General features: G+C 37.9%; 1 protein-coding gene across 4 annotated transcripts in view; it reads right to left on the bottom strand.

Annotated features, from left to right (window-relative positions):
- Positions 1 to 5,396: 5,396 nt before the first annotated feature.
- The window catches only part of NDFIP2 (Nedd4 family interacting protein 2), a 75,777-nt gene continuing 62,139 nt past the window's right edge, over positions 5,397 to 19,034 (bottom strand). The window contains exons 8-9 of one of the 4 annotated variants that reach the window (XR_003005313.1): positions 13,525 to 13,650; positions 5,397 to 8,021 (exon numbers count right to left, since the gene is read on the bottom strand). The gene's annotated coding sequence lies outside the window, so the exon portion shown is untranslated. Of the gene's footprint in view, positions 8,022 to 9,002; positions 13,651 to 16,314; positions 18,906 to 19,034 lie in introns of those variants that run through there. The other 3 variants (XM_024760444.1, XM_024760443.1, XM_024760442.1) reach the window with 3 other exon arrangements.

The raw sequence follows: 19,034 nt of genomic DNA, 5'->3' as shown, positions 1-19,034 counted from the left end.
TGCACCTTCATGATTTTTGCTCTAATCATTTACCCTGGAACTATCATTTAGTATGTCTCTTTAAATCGTTTAATTTTTAATTATTTATTTATTGGCAATAACATCCGGAAGGGTCCCAGTTGTGCTATACAAGATTTTTTTTTTTTTTTTTGGCTGCGTTGGGTCTTTGTTGCCGCGCAGGCTTTTCTCTACTTGCGGTGAGCGAGGGCTACTCTTCGTTGCGGTGCGCAGGCTTCTCATTGCGGTGGCTTCTCTTGTTGCGGAGCATGGGCTCTAGGCGTGCAGGCTTCAGTAGTTATAGTATGCGGGCTGAATATCTGTAGCTCGTGGGCTCCAGAGCACAGGCTCAGTAGTTGTGGCACACGGGCTTGGTTGCTCTGCGGCATGTGGGATCTTCCCGGACCAGGGCTTGAACCCGTGTCCCCTGCATTGGCAGGCGGATTCTTAACCACTATGCCACCAGGGAAGTCCCCAAGATATTTTTTCTATAACACAGCTATTCAAAATGTTCATTCAGACACCACTTACAATTATTACCATCAGTAAGTATACCATAATTTGGAAAACTGTCTTCTGTGAATGAGATGAATGGCATTGAGAGCGTACCTGTTCATCCTCTACAAGCTCTCCTACATCCACACCCAGGAGATCCCACCATCTGGAATCTTAACTCCATCACCCATTGTCCTATTAGGAAACTTGATCCATCAGGAGCCTCCTCTCTCCTCCCACATTTTGACCTCTTTCAGCTCTTCTGGTTCCCATCTCTTGTGCTAGGACTTCGTCACCTGTCCCACTTAAGTCTCCACGCTCTTCTTTCATCACACCCTACTTCTTGCACAGAAACACTAAACTGCTTGAGTTTTTAGCACTTATTGTTTTCTCTCGCCTTCTTACCGTTGCCCAGGGTCTTTTCTCGGTCTATAATTCCTTTCTCTACCTCCCCACCTCATCTGAAAAAAAAAAGATAAGAATCTATGGACTGAAAGAGGATAAGAGGTTTGATTTCTTTCTTTTTATGATCTCTAATTTTAAATGGACACAACATATGGACAAGTTATATACATTTGCTCAGTTTTACCACCATCCTCATTCCCAGCCACCATTCTTTTATAAAACTCTATTATAAAATTTTTAATATTTTTTCCATTCTTTACTCTGGCATCAAAAGACCTTGTGGATGTATAATACTGACAATAACACTACCAAGTCCACAAGTTCAGCTCTGAGTACAAAGTAAAAGAAATGTGTCCAAAATGTCTTTTGCCACAATATAAAGTCGCTCTCAGCAGATATAACATATTTTTCTATGTAACATAAATTAAATCTTTAAACCATATCTTGTTGCTAAAATAAAAGTGCTCTCTAATTTTATCTAGATATCCGACAATATAAATATTTAGAAAGTTTGTTATACTTAATATAATGATCTTTCTATTACCAATTAATAATTATAGAATTACTATATATAATGCTTTTGATTTGCTCAAATTATCTGACCAAGGTAATCTTTCCTAGAAGACTTCAAATGGATGGATGGATTTCTTCCTAAGTTTTATTTTTCCAAGGTCACAGGAGGAACAGAAATTTTAGTTTGCCACCTCAGTTTCCAAGTCTAATACCTGCAACTTTTTATTGCAACAGTAAAGCAGCAGAAATTACAAGAACTTTCTTTCTTGCTACAGACTGCCCATAAATCCTACATTCCACTGGATTCTGGACAGTGGGTACTGGATGATGCACATTTCAAGTGCCAGTTTTTTATAGAACATGTCTACAAAAAGATTAATCATTTTAATGTTGTTCATAGTTATCCTTGAAACCTGGTCGCTAGTAGTTAGAAAATATCCTATATTTTACGCTTCAAAGCTCTCAACCTATAAGAACATTTTTTGTTCTTTCACATATCTCACATCATTTCATCGCAACCATAATCTTGGTTGTGTGGCAAGTGCCCTCTTTTCTTATTCCACTTCCTTCTGAGAGAGAATTGCCTTAGTCTGCATTTGGGGAAGCCATATGCTTCAGGGGAAGCTGGGTAATTCTGCCTCTGCTGTGATAATGAGATTGCCTTTGTCAGTGACTGGTTTGTGAATGACAAAGAAATGTGAGGGCAAATCTCTGAGGGACCTCTAGGGAGGTTTTAAAGCACACTAGGGGAACCCCTCTCGTTTCCTGTCTCTGGAAGCTGAAGCCACAGAGGAAGAAAGTGAGCCCATAAGAGGCTGTAGGCCGAAGGCCCAGGCATTAAAGGGAGTGGATGGAAGGGAGGAGACAGAGGACAAAATACTTATAAACAATAGACAATATATATAAACGTAAAATAAGTATATAGAAAACATACAGAAAAGTGTACAGTGGCACACTGACATAGATCCTTAATGCAACCAAAACTCCAAAGCAGTAGCACACCTCAACAAAAGAGAGACTGATGCAAAAAACATCAAGGAATGAACTACAACTACATGTATTCCCTCACCATGTATCCTCTCTTATCGACTCTCTTCACCTCCCCCAACTGTAGCAACTTTATCTAGTCTTGGGGCTGGGGCGTTACCTGGATCTGTCCAATACTCTTCTATGCCTCGTTTGTGTCCCAGGGTTATTATACTTGGGTCCTTCAGAGTTCTGACTTTTGACACTGATTTTCTTACAACTCAAAATCTTTTTATCTTCAACTACTGTCCCTGCCATGAATGTCATATGTGCATTTGAGAACATGAAACTAAAATTGACTTTTTTTTATTACTCAAGACCCTTACTTGATAGTCCTGACACTGAGAACACTTAGTACTACCTTCCCTGCTGCCTGGCTAGAGAACGCATGGTATGACTCACAGGCAGATCAAGGAAAGAAGTATAGATTAATATTTTAGGTTATCATCTCGTTACACTAAAGAGAAGTTTGCAATTATTTTGATATCTTATTTCAAAATAAGTATGGGAAAAAAAAAAAAAATAAGTATGGGAAAATGTAAGACATTTTCCTTTAACTTATCTTAAATAAGTGAAATAGAACGTTTATTGATGATGTATTGATGAACAGCAAACCTATTCATGAAAACCATATTGTGAGGGTTCTTTGTTAAAGATATGATGTTAAGTTAAAACATTTCTTAAGTATATTTCCAATGGGACAACCTTATCCAACAAAAACCCAAAGTTCCAATTTGCCCGGCCAATTTGACGTAGTCCTGATGTGGATGTAGATCAGGACTGCAACTGTAACATGGGCATTAGTCACAACCTTGCCTCTTTCTGTTGAAGAACATTTCCAGTTTGCACTGGGAGCTGAATATTTTGCCCTATATGGGAACAGCCCTACCCAGGCTGCCTGCATCCAGGGTTTCAATGCAGTTTAATCCAGTCCCTCCACAGTGTCTTTTCCTATCAGGTTATTTTCTCCTATCCTGGATTTCAGAGCCAGGTGACCTAGGTCAGCTCACCACAATAGTGCTTCCTTATATAAGAGCTTGATGGGAAACAATAAAGTCTACAACTTGTCAACTCATTTCTGCTTGTAGCACTGCCAAATTTGGGGGCAAATTTCGCTTCTCTTTTGCTCTACATGCCAATGAATGGTTGGGCCATCCTTGGGGCTCCCTTATTCGTCACTCTTCTCCCATTCTGTCTGTCAAGTGAAGTTCTTTGTTCGAGACATAACACACAAGGCACTGCCGTAAGATTACTCGGCCTGCTGTGACAGTCAGCTTGACCATTAGGGTCCCTGGAGCTGACCAAAGAACCATGATCAGAATCTTCATCCTTTGGCTACTGTTGAAAAAAGCACTGATGTCATATCCCATACAGTTTATAGGCTGTGATTTACCGCTGCTGGACAATTATTGTATTCATTGTTTAATTATTACATATAAAGCTGTCATGAACGTCTGTATAAAGAATCTTTTCTTCAGTTGAATTGTTTCCACGTGATAAATTCCCATAAATGAGATTATTAAAACTACTACAAATGACAATTATGACAATTGTATAGAAATAAAATTTAGGGTAAAACCTATTTTAGAAAAAAAGAGAACACAACTTGCCTGAAAATTTGTGGCAACCCTGCGTGGGGTCAAGACCTGGGAGGAAAGTGTCAAAATGAAAATTGTATTAAGGTAATGAGATTAGGAGTGATTTTGTTTTTCAAAAATTTTTTAAATGATGTTAAATTTTGCTGCAATTTTTTAAAAGAGCACTGAAGTTTTCTAATTATAGGGGACATGAGTTTCTCATTGAAAAAGTATTTATTCTTATTCTCTAAAGAGTATGTGGAAAAAGAGTGGGTTTTCTTCAGAACATTAGAGCTTTTAATGACATAGTCAAACTATACTGGTATTGTTTGCTGGGGTTTCAATAGTTGAAAAGTATCTAAAGAAAAATAACAACAACAAAAAGAATCTCAAAGTACCCTGTTTTTATTGTGCTGCTCTTTGTCATAAATGTGCACATTTGGGGAGTTGTAATAATGACTGATCTACTAATTCAACATAATTGAATAATCATTTTTTCATATTTTAGTCTTCATTCGTTCAGATTTGAATTTAGTTTACATCTTGTATGTAGATTCCAGAGGAAAGACAAAGCAAACAATGAGAAGGAAAAAACACTGAGGGTTGGGTGGATTTGCTTTGTGTGAACAAGTAATAAAACATTTCCTCTATTTGTAAAATTGTCTTAAAGGATGGAGAATAGCATTAATGCGTTCTAGTAGCTTACTTTAAATCAACATTTAAACTTTAAGTCTTTATTCCTTTTGCTTCTAAGTATCATTATGTATCACTTTGTCCTTACTTCGACAATTAGGTAATCTCTAGCATTTAACAGGAAGCTTTTGTTTTATGTCTAGAATGCCCACGTTCGCTAAAGTAGATACTATTTTTAAAAATTAATGTGCCTCATTAATTTCATTCTGAAATCACAGTACAAAAGTGCTGTAGACTGCTGCTGTGAATGCTGGGTGTTTTTTTTTCTTTTTTTGGAGGGGGGAGGTTGTGTGTTTTGGTTTTGGTTTGGCTTTTTACTTAAGGTTTTATGCTGTATGGGGTCTGTGTGTGTGTGTGTGTGTGTGTGTGTGTGTGTGAGAGAGAGAGAGAGAGAGAGAGAGAGAGAATTTGGTAAGGTTCAGCAGGGGAAATACAAGGAAAAAGAAGTTACAAGAAGAAAGTTTCAAGTTTTGCAAATAGGTCACTCATTAAAAGTTTATATGGTAAATGCAGGAAGGCTCATCCCGGGGTTTTATAGAGCATTCTGGGTGGGCAGAAGCGTCGGCAGAACCCAAAGCTTACGTAAACCATTGCTCTTTCAAATACCCCTCTAACTCCTCAATGAACATTCAGCTTCTCCTTACCCTTAAGTAAACACACTCAAGAATCAAAGGAAGACGAACTCGGTTACACAATTCAAGAAACTATTCATTTCTCATGCACCTTTTACAGATATGTGAATGCTAAAGAATGCTGGACCTGGAGGAGAAGAGGGATGTACAATAAATTACTTAAGGAATTAGCAGTACTTTTTATTTTCTTTACTTAAGAATGTCATCTTTTCCATTTTTAAAGATTTTCAAAAGTCACCCCCAAATCTGTGGCATGATCAACAACAATATACACTAGAGATGGAAACATCTAAGATTTTTTAAAGCATTTTTAATTTTTATGGACATGGGCAACTAAATAGATGATCTGCTTCCTTAGGAAAGCATAAAACACTTCTCCAGTAAAAGCTAAAAATGATTCCTACCTCCAAGAATCTTGCTAGCTTTATTTCCCAGGTATTTTTAGAAAAATTTCAGTTTATGGGCTCCACTGTATCTCTGGACTCTTTAGTCTCATAATTCAAGGTCACTACTTCATAGTTCTCTGGGTAACCTTGTTCCTAGAATTCCCCTTCCAAGCTCCCATCACCAGGGCTCTGGCTCTTATACTTTCCACACAGCATCAAGTTCAGGGCTTAATAATCATAAGGCTTTACCTGCTTCTATTAGCATTCTTGAGATACATTAAAATAAATAGCCAATGACTAAAATTGCTTGGATTTTTCTCCACTCTAAATGACTTATAAGATTACATACTTACTTGAACAGTCACATGAGAATTTCTTGACATTATTTTTCCTGGTTTAAATTTTTAGTTAACTACACAGTTGAAATCCCTGTTATATGACAAGAGATTTTTGAATGAAACCTGGAAGTTTCACATTGTTTTGAGACTGGATCTTAATGAATACCTTCTGTTTTAGAGGGCTTTCTCTGGCCAGGAAAAGGAGTTGCTGCCTTGTTACTGCAGGCAGAGTGGAAGCCCAGGTCTCCCACTCGACCTGCACTGACACCCAAGGAGGGGGCCCCCTCATTACTGCTGAGGAGGGAAGGGTATTCCAGCTCCTCACATGGTGTCCACTAACCCTAAGGAGGCGTGGCCTTGTTATCACTGGATGGCGAAAGTCCTAACTCCCCTCTAGGCCTCTTCTGACACCCAAGTGCAAGCTCCCTACTTGGCCTTCTCAGCCCAGTGGAGGGAGGGTGCCTCGTTACAGCCTGGCAAGCATGGTAGTCTAGACTCCTCACTTCGTTGGTGAAGGTAGCAATGAAACCATGTTTATTTTCTGTGTGTTTGGCTGCAGCAGAGTGGCTATTGTCTAACAGTTTTCTGTCTTGTTAGGTTGGCCCTTTCCTGGTCCTTTGTAGAGAGATCAGAGTTTTGCTGGGGGCTGTTTGTGTCTGTGGCCTTTAGTGTTTCCAGGATGCTGGCTTCTTTGGCTCCATGTCTGGGATATACAAAGCAAGGAAAACTCAGGGAACTCACCCCCATGTTGTCTCCTTGGTCCCAAGGTTCCTGGCTGGTCTGCCTTCTTCCCTCCACCTTTTCTTAGTTAGCTATGTTCTATGTAATGTTCAGATACAAGCCTAGCAAAATATGTGCAAGATCTATATGTGAAAAATTACAAAACTCTGACTAATGAAATCAGAGAAGAACTGAATAAATGGAGAGAGTTTCCATGTTCATGGATGGGTAGACTCAATATTATCAAGATGTCAGTTCCTCCCAACTAGATCTATATAGATTTAATGCAATCCTACCTAGGATAGACTTTCACATTTTGGTCAGAACTGTTTTGAGAGCAAAATATTTTGGCTTTGAAGTTAAATGGAATTTGAGTGTAAATTGTAGTCATCTCATAAATGGTAGTTTCTTCAGATTTTGTTCTAGATAAAATAAAACTGCCTAAAAGATTTCAGCTGAGGACTCCAGCTTCTAGGAAGACGGAGTAAACATACTTTCCCTATTCCTCCCACTAAATACAACTAAAATTCTTATTTTCACTACATCTGCATCAGAATTTTGCTACAAATTTTGATAACTTGTGTTTTCATTTTCATTTAATTCAAAATATTTTTAAATTTCTTCTGAGATTTCTTCTTTGACCCCCATGTGTTATTTAGACGTGTGTTGTTTAATCTCTACATATTTTAGGATTTTCCTGTTATCTTTCTGTTATTGATTTCTGGTTTAATCCCACCATGGTATGAGAACAAACATGGTATGATTTTTATCCTTTTAGATTTTTGAGGTGTGCTTTGTGGTCCAGAATGTGGTCTATCTTGGTGAATGTTCCATGTGAACTTGAGAAGAATGTGTGTATTGTGCTGTTGTGGATGAAGTAGTCTATGACATCAATCATATCCAGTTGATTGGTGGTGGTGCTGAGTTCAGCTCTGTTCTTGCTGATTTTCTGCCTGCTGGATCTGTCCAAAAATCCTGCCCTAAAAGACTTCAAATATAAGAATTCAGATAGTCTTGCGTTTGAGGCATGTGTATTGAAGACAGCTAATGGGACATCTAGTCAACAGCAGACCTAATGGGATGTATATTGTGAGTTTCTGAGGAACCCCAGATTTGGGCAGAATTGGGCAGATGTACTCTCCCCAGGTAGTACTGGACCGTGGCTGGCTTCCCTGGGCAGGGGTGGAACAGAGCATCCCTGGAGAACAGAGCACAACTGGAATTCCTGTGAGCCACTAGCTGCAGATAGGAAGAAGACAAGTTGAGCAGAGCATACCCAGGTATTTACACTTCAAATTTACCCATGAAATAAATTATTCCCCCGGGGAAGAGCTAATAAAGAGGTGGACGAGGTCAGGAGTTATACCAATTACATTCCTTCCACACAGATGAAACATCAAAAGTGGTGTGACCTCCCACCCCTTCCAAGAGTACACATTAAATCTTAAAAAAAAAAAACAAAAAAACCCCTCACAAACATGTAAGATATTAGCATTATTGGAAACATTTTCCCAGAATTTGAGGACCCAGAGATTTGTCAACTGTAGATGAATGGCTGAAGTTAATACACAGGATGAAGCTCACATTACAAGTAATTTCTCTTGCAGAATATTTTATATTCAGCCTTTACTCTTGCCTTCAGACTGTGTGTGTGTGTGTGTGTGTGTGCCAAGAAATAAACTAGGTTTGTGTTAGCCAAGAAATGGTAAGAGAGGAGGGGGAAAGGAAGAAAGGTCAGGAAGTCAGGGAGGTAAGAACAAAGAAGAGACAGGGGGAGAGAAAGGCAGGGAAGAGGTCATCACTGTTAATAAGGAAGTGTGAACAGTCCCAGGGTTTTTCTACCCAGAGTTGAGAGTGTGGTCAGTTTCAGAATCTGAACCCTGAGCAGGCAAGAGGTATTTCTCTCTGCAGGGCTTCTTTATATCTTATTGCTTTAACTTTTCTCTGGTAAAAATTATTTTTGTCTGGGGGAAGAGAATTTGGGGTGGGGAAAAATGTATTTCTGATTAGTATTAAGGGGGAAGGGCTTCCCTGGTGGCGCAGTGGTTGAGAGTCCGCCTGCCGACGCAGGGAACACGGGTTCGTGCCCCGGTCCGGGAAGATCCCACATGCCACGGAGCGGCTGGGCCCGTGAGTCATGGCCGCTGGGCCTGCACGTCCGGAGCCTGTGCTCCGCAGCGGGAGAGGCCACGGCAGTGAGAGGCCCGCGTACCCAAAAAAAAAAAAAAAAAAAAATTAAGGGGGAGCATGAGGCAGCACTCAAAGCCGCAGTAATCACTGCAAACCCACTATGGGGAGGCATCTGTGCACGGCTTTCCTGGCGTGGACAAACCGTGAAGCTCAGCGTCCTTCACCTCGCACTAGACCGGAGGGCAGAACCAGGGCAGGTGAGAGTGGAGACTGTGGGTTTTCTTTAGGCCCGTATGAGCAGCAGGGTCTTTACCTAGAACCCCCCTGACTCAAAAGAAGAATCAGACTTATAGTTTCATTTCTAAAAATAAAAACCAAGATCACGCATTTGGGAGCTGGATCACTGTAGAGGGAGTGCCTATTTCAGCTGGCCATTTCCGTTTGTTGTTTTACCAAGCAGAGGTTTGGAAATGGCACCTGCTTCCCCTGGCAAGGTTTTGTTGATGGCCAGTGTGGGTAGCACTGAATGATCTTTGAGACAGTGGTTAAATTGTTGCTGCTGACATTTCCACTAAGCCCAGCTCTAGAAGCAATTGTTGAGAAGTTCGTCACTCTGTGGGGCTCCCAACTGGAAAATGAAGAGAATGAAGGGGCAGAGTAAAGCAGACGTAAACCCACTGCTTTCACACTGCTGTTGCAATGACTTGACTGACAATCAATAAACCAGGTGCAATGAGCTTGGATGGTCAGTAACCCTGTGGGCATGCAAGACTTCTAACTTCTTTTTCATGTTGGTGGCTTCTGATGGCCTGAGCAGTTCTCCTGTCAATTTTGGGGAAACATAGTTATGCCTGTGTATCAGTTTGAATTGTTCTTAAGTATCAGTAGTAAAAAACTTGACTAATAACAACCAAGCAAATAATTTATTTTTCTCATTGAGCAAAAAGTTGGAAGATAGGTGGGTCCAGGGCTGGTGCAATGCTCGATGATGTCAGGGAACCTCACGGCTCCTCCTTCTTTACCACTCTACATACTTAGCCTACCAACTGTTGCCTCAATGGCACAAGATAGCTGCTTAAGCTCCAGATGTCACACTTGAGCCCAAGGCAGGAAAAATTTGGGAAAAGGAAAGGAGGGGCTTTAAATATCTGTTGCTTTAGTCAGAGAACCCTGGGACACAATTTTGGTAATGAAGCAAGGAAAATTAACTTTAAACCCAGAATCATTTTGTTCTTCTCTAAACCTACCCAGGCTGGTTATCCTCATCAACCCCAACCCCTTTCCACCTAATAACCTGGTTCCAGAGAATTTCTCACCAAAACAGCTGTAAGAGATCATAAGACAGGACATTTAAATGCTGCAAATACCTGATCCTGGAGCAGCCCAGCTCCCAAAGGCCTTGAAGCCACAAGTCACCCTTCATCTAGAGACTAAAGGACCACGGAAATAAGCCTTGGTTTCTCAGGAATAAACTACATTCGCAGCAAGAAATAATACTCTCCCCTGAGAGCTGCCTCCGGGAATATAGAGAAAAAGGCACATTCTCTCCAACATCGTGCCTGGGAACATCTCACCTTGATGAAATTAGAAGTCATGCTGACATCACAGAACACAGGGCCATTCTAGTAAAATAATGTATGTGGAAAACATCTGTGAGAGTATATGATAGTTAACAGTGGTTACTTCTGGAGAGGGAGAGGGAGTTGGGAGATATGTGAAAAGGAGATATCACAATTGATTCCATATATTTCTTGTACCTGTATATTTGGAGAAGAGGGTGCTTATACTATTGCTGGCTTCTGAAGTTAGTAATATGTCAAGCGGTAAAGTGAATGGCTCCAACGACAGGTGCAGAATCTCGGACTTGACTTTTTAAAGGTGTAACCGTGTGCTGGGCACACTGGACTATGAAGTTACACTAGGCCTGGATCCTACCCTCAGCGGAAGTGACTAGGCATGAATGCAAATTACTCCAACCCAGAGTAGAAGGTGAAGAGGTTCAGGTGCAGTATCACGGGAACTGAAAAGAGAATTAGTTCCTTCTGAGGAGGAGCAAAGAGATGGTAAAATATGAAATGTTTAAACATACTTGCACACTTCCATCTTTTCAAGATCTAGTTCCAGTGTCATCTCTGCAGTGAAGGGTGCCCTAGTTCTCTCAGAGATCAATTACTCAGACCCATGATGTTTGTTCCCATCTATCTCACGTTAGCACCTTTTTCTGTTTATAAATCTGCTTCCATTAGCCTCTGAGCTAAAGGGCAAAAGCATCTTACATATCCAGGGACACACACAGATCCCGGCCCTAGCAGCTATGCCACCCACCCCATCCATCCATTCATTCAATTTGTCAAGATCTGTGCTAGGTGCTGGGGAGGCAAGCAAAGCTGAATAAGAGAAAATATCCACCACTGGGGACAGAAACACAAAAATCAACAGTGATGGCGCAGTGTCATAAATGCCTTGACGGGAATAATAGAGGGGTCTAAGAACCAAGAGGACCAGAGTCAGGGCAGGAGGATGAGAAAGGCTGCCCCAAAGAGAGAGAATTCAAGCTCTTTTTGAAGAAGATGGGAAGAGGAATAAGGTGAAGATGGATTTCATGTGGCGGCAACAGCATGATCCCTTCAAGAACTATGAACTGACACTCAAAAACATCTCACCCCAACTACGATCATGGTAGAGTCCAAGGGACTTAGCTCCAATCTATGTGTTTCCCTTTCAAAGTCACAGACATTAAAAAAATAAATAAATCCAAGACTAAGAACCCATCATTCATAAGAGAAAGCTGGTGAAGTAATTTATCCTAGAATCAGAAACCACCTGCCCACCAACCTATTTTCTGTTCACTTGCCAACCAGGATTTCAGTGCACTGGCTCCCTGAGCAAAAGCAATGAGTCACCAATGATAGAGTGACAGCATCTCATCAACTCACAGCAGAACTCTGATGGGACTGGCCTGTAGGCTTCCGAGCTTCAGCCCAGAGACGTGTGTGCGCTTCCTCTGCCCCACCAGCTGGTGCGCTTCCACTCTTTGCATAACTGGGCCCCTTAAAATCAATGGTCATCTAGGCAACTGTTGCTTTAATTCCACTTGCCACAGAGGAGATACAGGGAGCCAGCACTAGATCAACATGATGCTACTATAATCACCCTTTCCAAAGGGACTGGCAGATAAAATGCCCACATCAGGCAAGGGCTTACTTCAGGTCCTGGAGGCATTTGCTAACACTAACTGGTGACCCAGTCAGCAAACACACTGAGCCGAAAGATGTAGTGTCTACCTTTTTCTTTGGCATAAATCTCACCTAATCCTCAGGTACATATTGTGCTTCCCAACAAACAGATGGGGAAACTGAGGTGTGTCGGTTAAGCAAATTGCCTGAGCTTGCATGAGAGCTGATATTTGAGTCCGCGGGTAATCTAGCTCTAAAACCCAGTCTTTCTGTTACACAAAGCTCCCTCTCTTAATCATCCACAGGCTCCTCAAGGATAGAGAAGGGAAGATACTAGTGGAAAAACATTATATTTTTTTGAGGCGAGAAAAATCGACTATATGGTAATTAATCCAATTCTGCTCACTTTACAGGATTACGGAGAAAGTAACTGCCTTCTCAGCACAAACAGTTCTATTCTGTCCCAACGCTCCCACACTGCCCTGCAGATACAGCCCTGTGGAGAGCCATGCTGTGTGTTTAAAGGCAGGTAAACCAGAAGGCTCTCAGTGAGAGAGGTCATGAAGCAAGAACTCCAGAAATGCTCATTAACCGTTTGAGATCTGTATTATGTGCCTTTTCCTTGCCCTGCAAAGTCTGACTTATGTGTTGATCCTAACACTTGTAACTTCCTATCACTTGTACACAAGGAGATAGATATAGAGAGAAACACATGATAAGAGAGGCATCAGCAGGACTACTAGACCAAAATCCACAACTTCAAACTATGGGAAGGAAATGTGCTGTCACAGGGCAGATGTATTGCATTGGAACCTCTGGAAATTGAGGCTGGGATGTTAATTTCCCCCCAATTCCCAGTTGACTATAATGCACCATATTGAATAACAATCACAGCTCTAGAGAGATATTCAAAGAATCATTCAATCAAAAATTCACCTCTGGAGATCCTGTAGAATTAGGGATATGTACGACCCAGCTGTCTCTTAAAAGTTCATAACTCTCAGCTGAAAATGGTATTTAAGGTGAGGGTTTCAGCCATTTTGGCGAGTTACTCAGTTTTTCTGGGTCTTTCCCACGTATACATGTTATTAAACTTTTGTTTGATTTTATCCCGTTTGAAAAAAGAAGGTTCATAAATCTCAGTGAACTGACGCTTTCCATAGTCTCATCATTTTAAAAATCTGGATTTAGGAAGTGATATTTCACACTTTATTATATTAGAATGAGTGGTCACCAATGCTTGCTAGCAATTAAGGGTCTTTAGGTCTTCTCTCTGAATGAATAAAATGGGAATTAAAGGTTTACAGCCCAAATGCCATAGTTAGTCAAACCAAATGACTATGCAGGAATTTACACGGCTGCGAAAACTCAGTTTGATGGAAATGAAATAACATATTTCCACACTAGGGATTTATGCACAAGTACAGTTCTTATACCTCTGAAGAGTTCATCTTTCCAACAAGGTTATTTGTTACTTTTCACATTCTGAGTCCTCCAGATTGCTTCTGAGCTTTGGGCAAACTTTTGTTGTACTTGCTGATCTCACTATGCTTCTGGTAAAGCTAAAAGAAGAAAAGAAACTGCTTTAAGGAAGGATAGTCTGTGGCCCTTCTCGCTGTCACTAAAGGTAAAGCACTGGTTTAATTAAAACAAACACGAAGGAGTAGAAAAGTAATAAAGTGGGTTTGTTTGTTCTTTTTGTTTTGCAAGCTTGAGAGGAAAACGACCTCCAAGATTATGTGAACCAGTTATGTGATCTGGGCTTGCTATAACCTCAGCTGTTAAAGGCGCAATAACCCTATCTCTTCCCTATTTAGCTGCTGAATTTTTTTTTAATGGTTTCCATGAAAACTAAGTGGGATTTTTAGAAGCAGGTAGCTTAATCTCTCAAAACAAAAACAAACAAAAAAAGAAAGCTAAGTTGAAAACATCAAGAAAGAAAAGTGAAAACAAGCAAACATGTTGAGTTCAAAATAAACATTTTCTTTTTAACTGCTTAACTTTTATGAAGTATGGAATGAGCTTTTTCTGTTTTTCTAAATAACTTTAGGGAAGGTTGTATTTTAGGTCATATGTCCCAAATAAGAACACACACCCATAAGCAGGTCTGATCTACGGTGACAACTAACCTTTTGCAAAGTAGAAAGAAACATAAATTATCTTCATAAAGCTGATGCTTTTGCATTTATTAAAATTAAACTGCAATCTATCTCCCAACATACAAATTACTGTGACAAGTTAAATGATGTTCCCACACTCCAACCTAATTCCATGCCAGTTGTTTTCATGTAACATAAGTTTGATCATATAAACATTTCGTGAGGCCAAGGTGGTGATAATATATTGTGAATCAAACTGATTTTGAAAAACATGCATGACAGGTTCACATTTCCACATTTACTGAACTTTATTAACACATATAAAACATGTTTTATATATGGGCAAGGACATTCAATACTAAATGGCACATTATCATCTAACAGTTGAACTTTATCAAGAATGAGGTTTTAGAATATAATACACTAATATTTCATGACTATTTGAAGAATTAAATAGCAAACAATTAAAATAACAATTAACAGCAGTTTAAACATACAAAAAGCTCACTGTTTACTATTTACCATAAGTGGAATCATTCCGATACAACTTCTATTTAAAAAAAAAAAAAAAGGAAAAAAAAAATAGTACCATGTGTGTTATACAGGCCAAAAAAACGGGTGTCTAGGCAGGGCTGACTAGGTGACTCCTGCCCTAATACTGCAGTTACTTCTCTCAAAGGGCAGTGGCTTTAGGCAGTCACTTCTCAGCACAGTGTAGAGTTATATACAGGGTGATCATATATATAATTTCTCCTCCAAATTAGGACACTTATGAGAGAGGAGGCACTATATAAGGTGAGGAAATAGGAATAACCAGATCTGTTATGAGCAAACTCAGGATATATATGTCACTCTAGTTAAATACAGTATCAGATGCACTATCATTACCTTTGTGCTTTGGGGGACAGTATAGGCCAGTTGAAAAAATTATATTAAATTAAGAAACCCTGAATTTTTCTCCAACTGGACTTTCTGAACTCTACTTTTCCTGTCATCAGAGGTTTTGCTGGAAATATTAGTGATTATTATCTTAACAGGTTAAAATTTATGAACTTCAAAGGCATGGGATATAGCTTATAGACTCAAAAGGCTAGAGATTAGTATTTTTTTCTATTAAAAAGAGATTTTCATTTTAACCAACTATAATAGAATTTGTCTTTTAATTTCTAAGATGTATCCTGAACACACTATATAGAAAATGTATTTTTACCTTAAATTCAGTTTACTTCATAAAAACATAAAAATGGATTTTTCTGGCCATAACTAGCTTATTCAAATATAATAGAAATAATGTAATATATTTTTTGTATTAACTTCCGAGCTCCAGTTCACACTCATTCAAAAATTGTTTACAGATACCCTAACAAGGATTTTGATTTTCAGTCTTTAAGGCAGGGTGCAAAGGCAATTAAGTATCTCCAAAACACAACAGCAGCTATTCTGTCCAAGCTCACAGGAAATGAAGGGAAGTACGTAGGATCTGATAAATCCAGAAGAGAATGTTGTTTTTTAAAATAATATTCTGATTCTCCTGATTGGATGATGAGATTTAAGACTACCAATGAATTGTACCAATTAAAGAGGATCAGGTAACATCACACTTGAATCTTACAGATTTGGGGGGAAAAAAAAATCAAAACAAAAAGTGAAGTTTTGACATTGGGTCAACATCCACATGCAGAAACTAAGTATTAATGCCACAGAAACAAAAATAAAATTTTAATAAATTGATGTATGACAGATGATCTAGATATTTTAACTTACTATGTATTATAGCTGAATTTCATTAAAAACTATTACAAAGTACAAAGTACAGGTCTACAGAAAATTAATGTGCAATAAAGAGACCTAGCACGAGTTCACATTTCTTCTAAGTAAATTTTAACTTTAATTAATTTCCAAATCAGGCAACTAAATCAAATATTTTGTTTCTTTACCCCAGGCTATTGTTCTACTTCAATGGGTATAACACAGGTACTTTAACAAACAATAAAAATTCTAGCAGGGGAGGAGAATAAATGAGGGAAAACAAGAAAATAGGAGGCTCAATTAGCAAAACAAAACATGTTTTATTTATCAAAGACAATGAAATAAATCAGAAAATACAGAGAAATACAAAAAAAGTTATAAAGCGTAATAAATTTTATTTTTTCAGAAATGGAAAAATGACCCTGAATAGTTTTAGATGTATCTTTTAGTAGTCAGTGTCTAATAATAAACAAGCAATATATTTTATATGTTCTATATAGCTGTATCAACTGATTTTTAAGTTTAAAAGATAATTCCCATCATTTTTAATGTTGCATTTCAAAAGCAAAGATATAACTGAAGAGAAAACAGACGAGACATAAAATGATTTGTAAAATGTAGTAGCTTATGAATGTAAAATAGATTCCAGTTGTAATAATATTCACACACACTCTCGCAACACACTCACACCCCTATATTCCACAGACACATTTCCATAACTTGAAAACAGATATTTCACATATCTCAATTCAGGAAATGATTTTTACAAGTTAATCCTACAATCAGAAAGCAAGAAGCTATTAAAAGCACAAGTTTTTATTTGCTAAATTAAACTAAACATCTAAAGGAAAAAAATATTACAATGATATTTAAAGATACTTTTTATTGGCTTTTTAAAAGACAAAATGAATGAGAGTATCTTATTCAGAAAATTAATTTTCAAAAATGTCTTAAATGAAATAAATATAATATCTAATACAATCTCTTCCTGCAAGAATCTCTAAGATGAACAATGCTAAAAACCAAACTTCTCATTTGAGAAACCCTAAAACTGTCATGTCCCTTTAAAAAAAAAAAAATTTTTTTTCTTATAAAGGACATGTGGCATACCCACATTTTCTTAAAATTTGTCCTAAAACTATCTTTAACACCCAAATTTTCTATACATATTAAGTTCACTTAATTTAAAATTAATGAAGAGATATCTATCTAGACACAATTTCTAAGAAAAAGATGCAGAAAGTAATTTATGCATGGTTATTTACAGAAAGTTTTGCTAAATAATGATGTAAATATTGGTTCAACAATCTGACAAAGCCTAATAATCAGCACTGCAGGTTTCAAAAAACTTTATATATAACAAAGGATGTTTCATGTGTAGAGTTACTAGATAAATCTAAGAGCCAGAAACTAAAGTATTTGACATGGTTAATAGTTTCATTTTTATTGTTAAATGTCAGGTCAGAAGTCAATGGCATTTACATGCTGGAAGACTGTTTATCACTCAACTCTTTCAATTATATCAAACACTGATTAATCAAATGTGACTGCACTTTACTGCTACCACTTTATGGTTTCTTTCAAGTATACCCAAATCTTTTAAATGGGCACATATGCAACTGTGCAAAACAAATGAAATATAAATATTTAAGAGAATGAACAGAAATGGCTTTTAAGCATAAACCACTCTGCCATTCAGTTATGAAGCTCTATCTTTTCCTCACTAATTTGTCTTCTGCTTTTAGTAGTCTTCTATCTTATTAAAGTTGCAGGTTTACAGACGATCTGGAAATTTCACATTGATACAAGAAAGGAATGTCTGGTCGATGCAGTCTAGGGACAAAAAGAATTAGCCTTAAAATGTATTAAGTTGCAATTATCTAAACGACAGCATAATGAAAACCGACCTTATAAGCAGTATTACATCAAGTATATAATATCCTTTTGGTAAGAATGACATAAGGTAGCATATATCAAAATATATTCTAAAGTTTAGGCTTCTAACCATCTAGAAAATATTTACATTAGAGTTTAAACTCTTGAAAATGCAAACAAGGTAATCACACTGAATATTCACAGAATATCATTTAAATTAGTAAAATTACTTTGCCTTTTATCTTACAGGTAATACCGACAAACTCTTAAGGTCACTGCTTGTAAAGACATTTTACCAGTTAAAGAGAAAATGTGACATCTTCTAGGGGGAGGAAGAAACCTTAGTGGAACATTTAAAGTGATATTTAAATATAATCCAGAAATGCAATTGTAATCATTGTTCTCTTTAGCAGAAATAAGTAAATCATGTCAGCTTATGTAAAACTCATATAAGCATAAAATTTAAGCAACCAAATCACAAACCATACAATTTATTTATACTTAAGTCATAGCAACTTGAAGCATTTTGTACTTAAAGATACATCCAGAAGTTAAGTGTTTTAGTAGACATTTTGCTTATGCGGTTCAACTACTTTAAAAGTTCAAATCAATGAAGTGTATGGTACTTGCTTTAAAAGTATCAATAGTATAGCGAGTAGAGATATGAGGTCTCTTCATGTGAAGATCTACTAGCTGCATAATAAATAAATGCCTTTACTATAGACACAGCCTCCAGAAACTCACTGGATAACCAGTAAGACAACCTCTGCTCATTTCTTTATATTCCCATTTATACAAGTTGCAGCCTTGGTTGTTGATACAAACTGGCACACATTAAGAAAATAGTAACAAAGCTCCTATTTTCTTCACACAACTTTTATTCATTGATCCAGTTTGTTAAGATCAGTGCATGGCAAGTTGCTTTTCAATCAGACTTGTTTTTTTGTTTGTCTTATCCACCAGATATCTATGTGAATTTCACACTGTTTTATGCAAAATGCCCATTCTCTCTGTGTAAGTGCTTTGTCATATTTTGTTTTTCAAGCTTTCAAATGCTGTGCTGGTGGTTACTTCGTATACATCCTGTGGTCAAGCTTTAAAAAGAAATTTAAAAGTCTGATTTAAAGTTTCAGTTTACTCATAATACATTTTTAAAAATTAAAATGTATGAAATTCAATTTTTAAAATGGAAGTTATCTTAAAAGTTCACAACTTCTTAAATT

Source organism: Neophocaena asiaeorientalis, unplaced genomic scaffold (genome assembly GCF_003031525.2).
Source record: "Neophocaena asiaeorientalis asiaeorientalis breed wild unplaced genomic scaffold, Neophocaena_asiaeorientalis_V1.1 scaffold158, whole genome shotgun sequence".
NCBI classification, from domain to species: Eukaryota; Metazoa; Chordata; class Mammalia; order Artiodactyla; family Phocoenidae; genus Neophocaena; species Neophocaena asiaeorientalis.
This window is presented reverse-complemented; position numbering and strand designations above follow the sequence as displayed.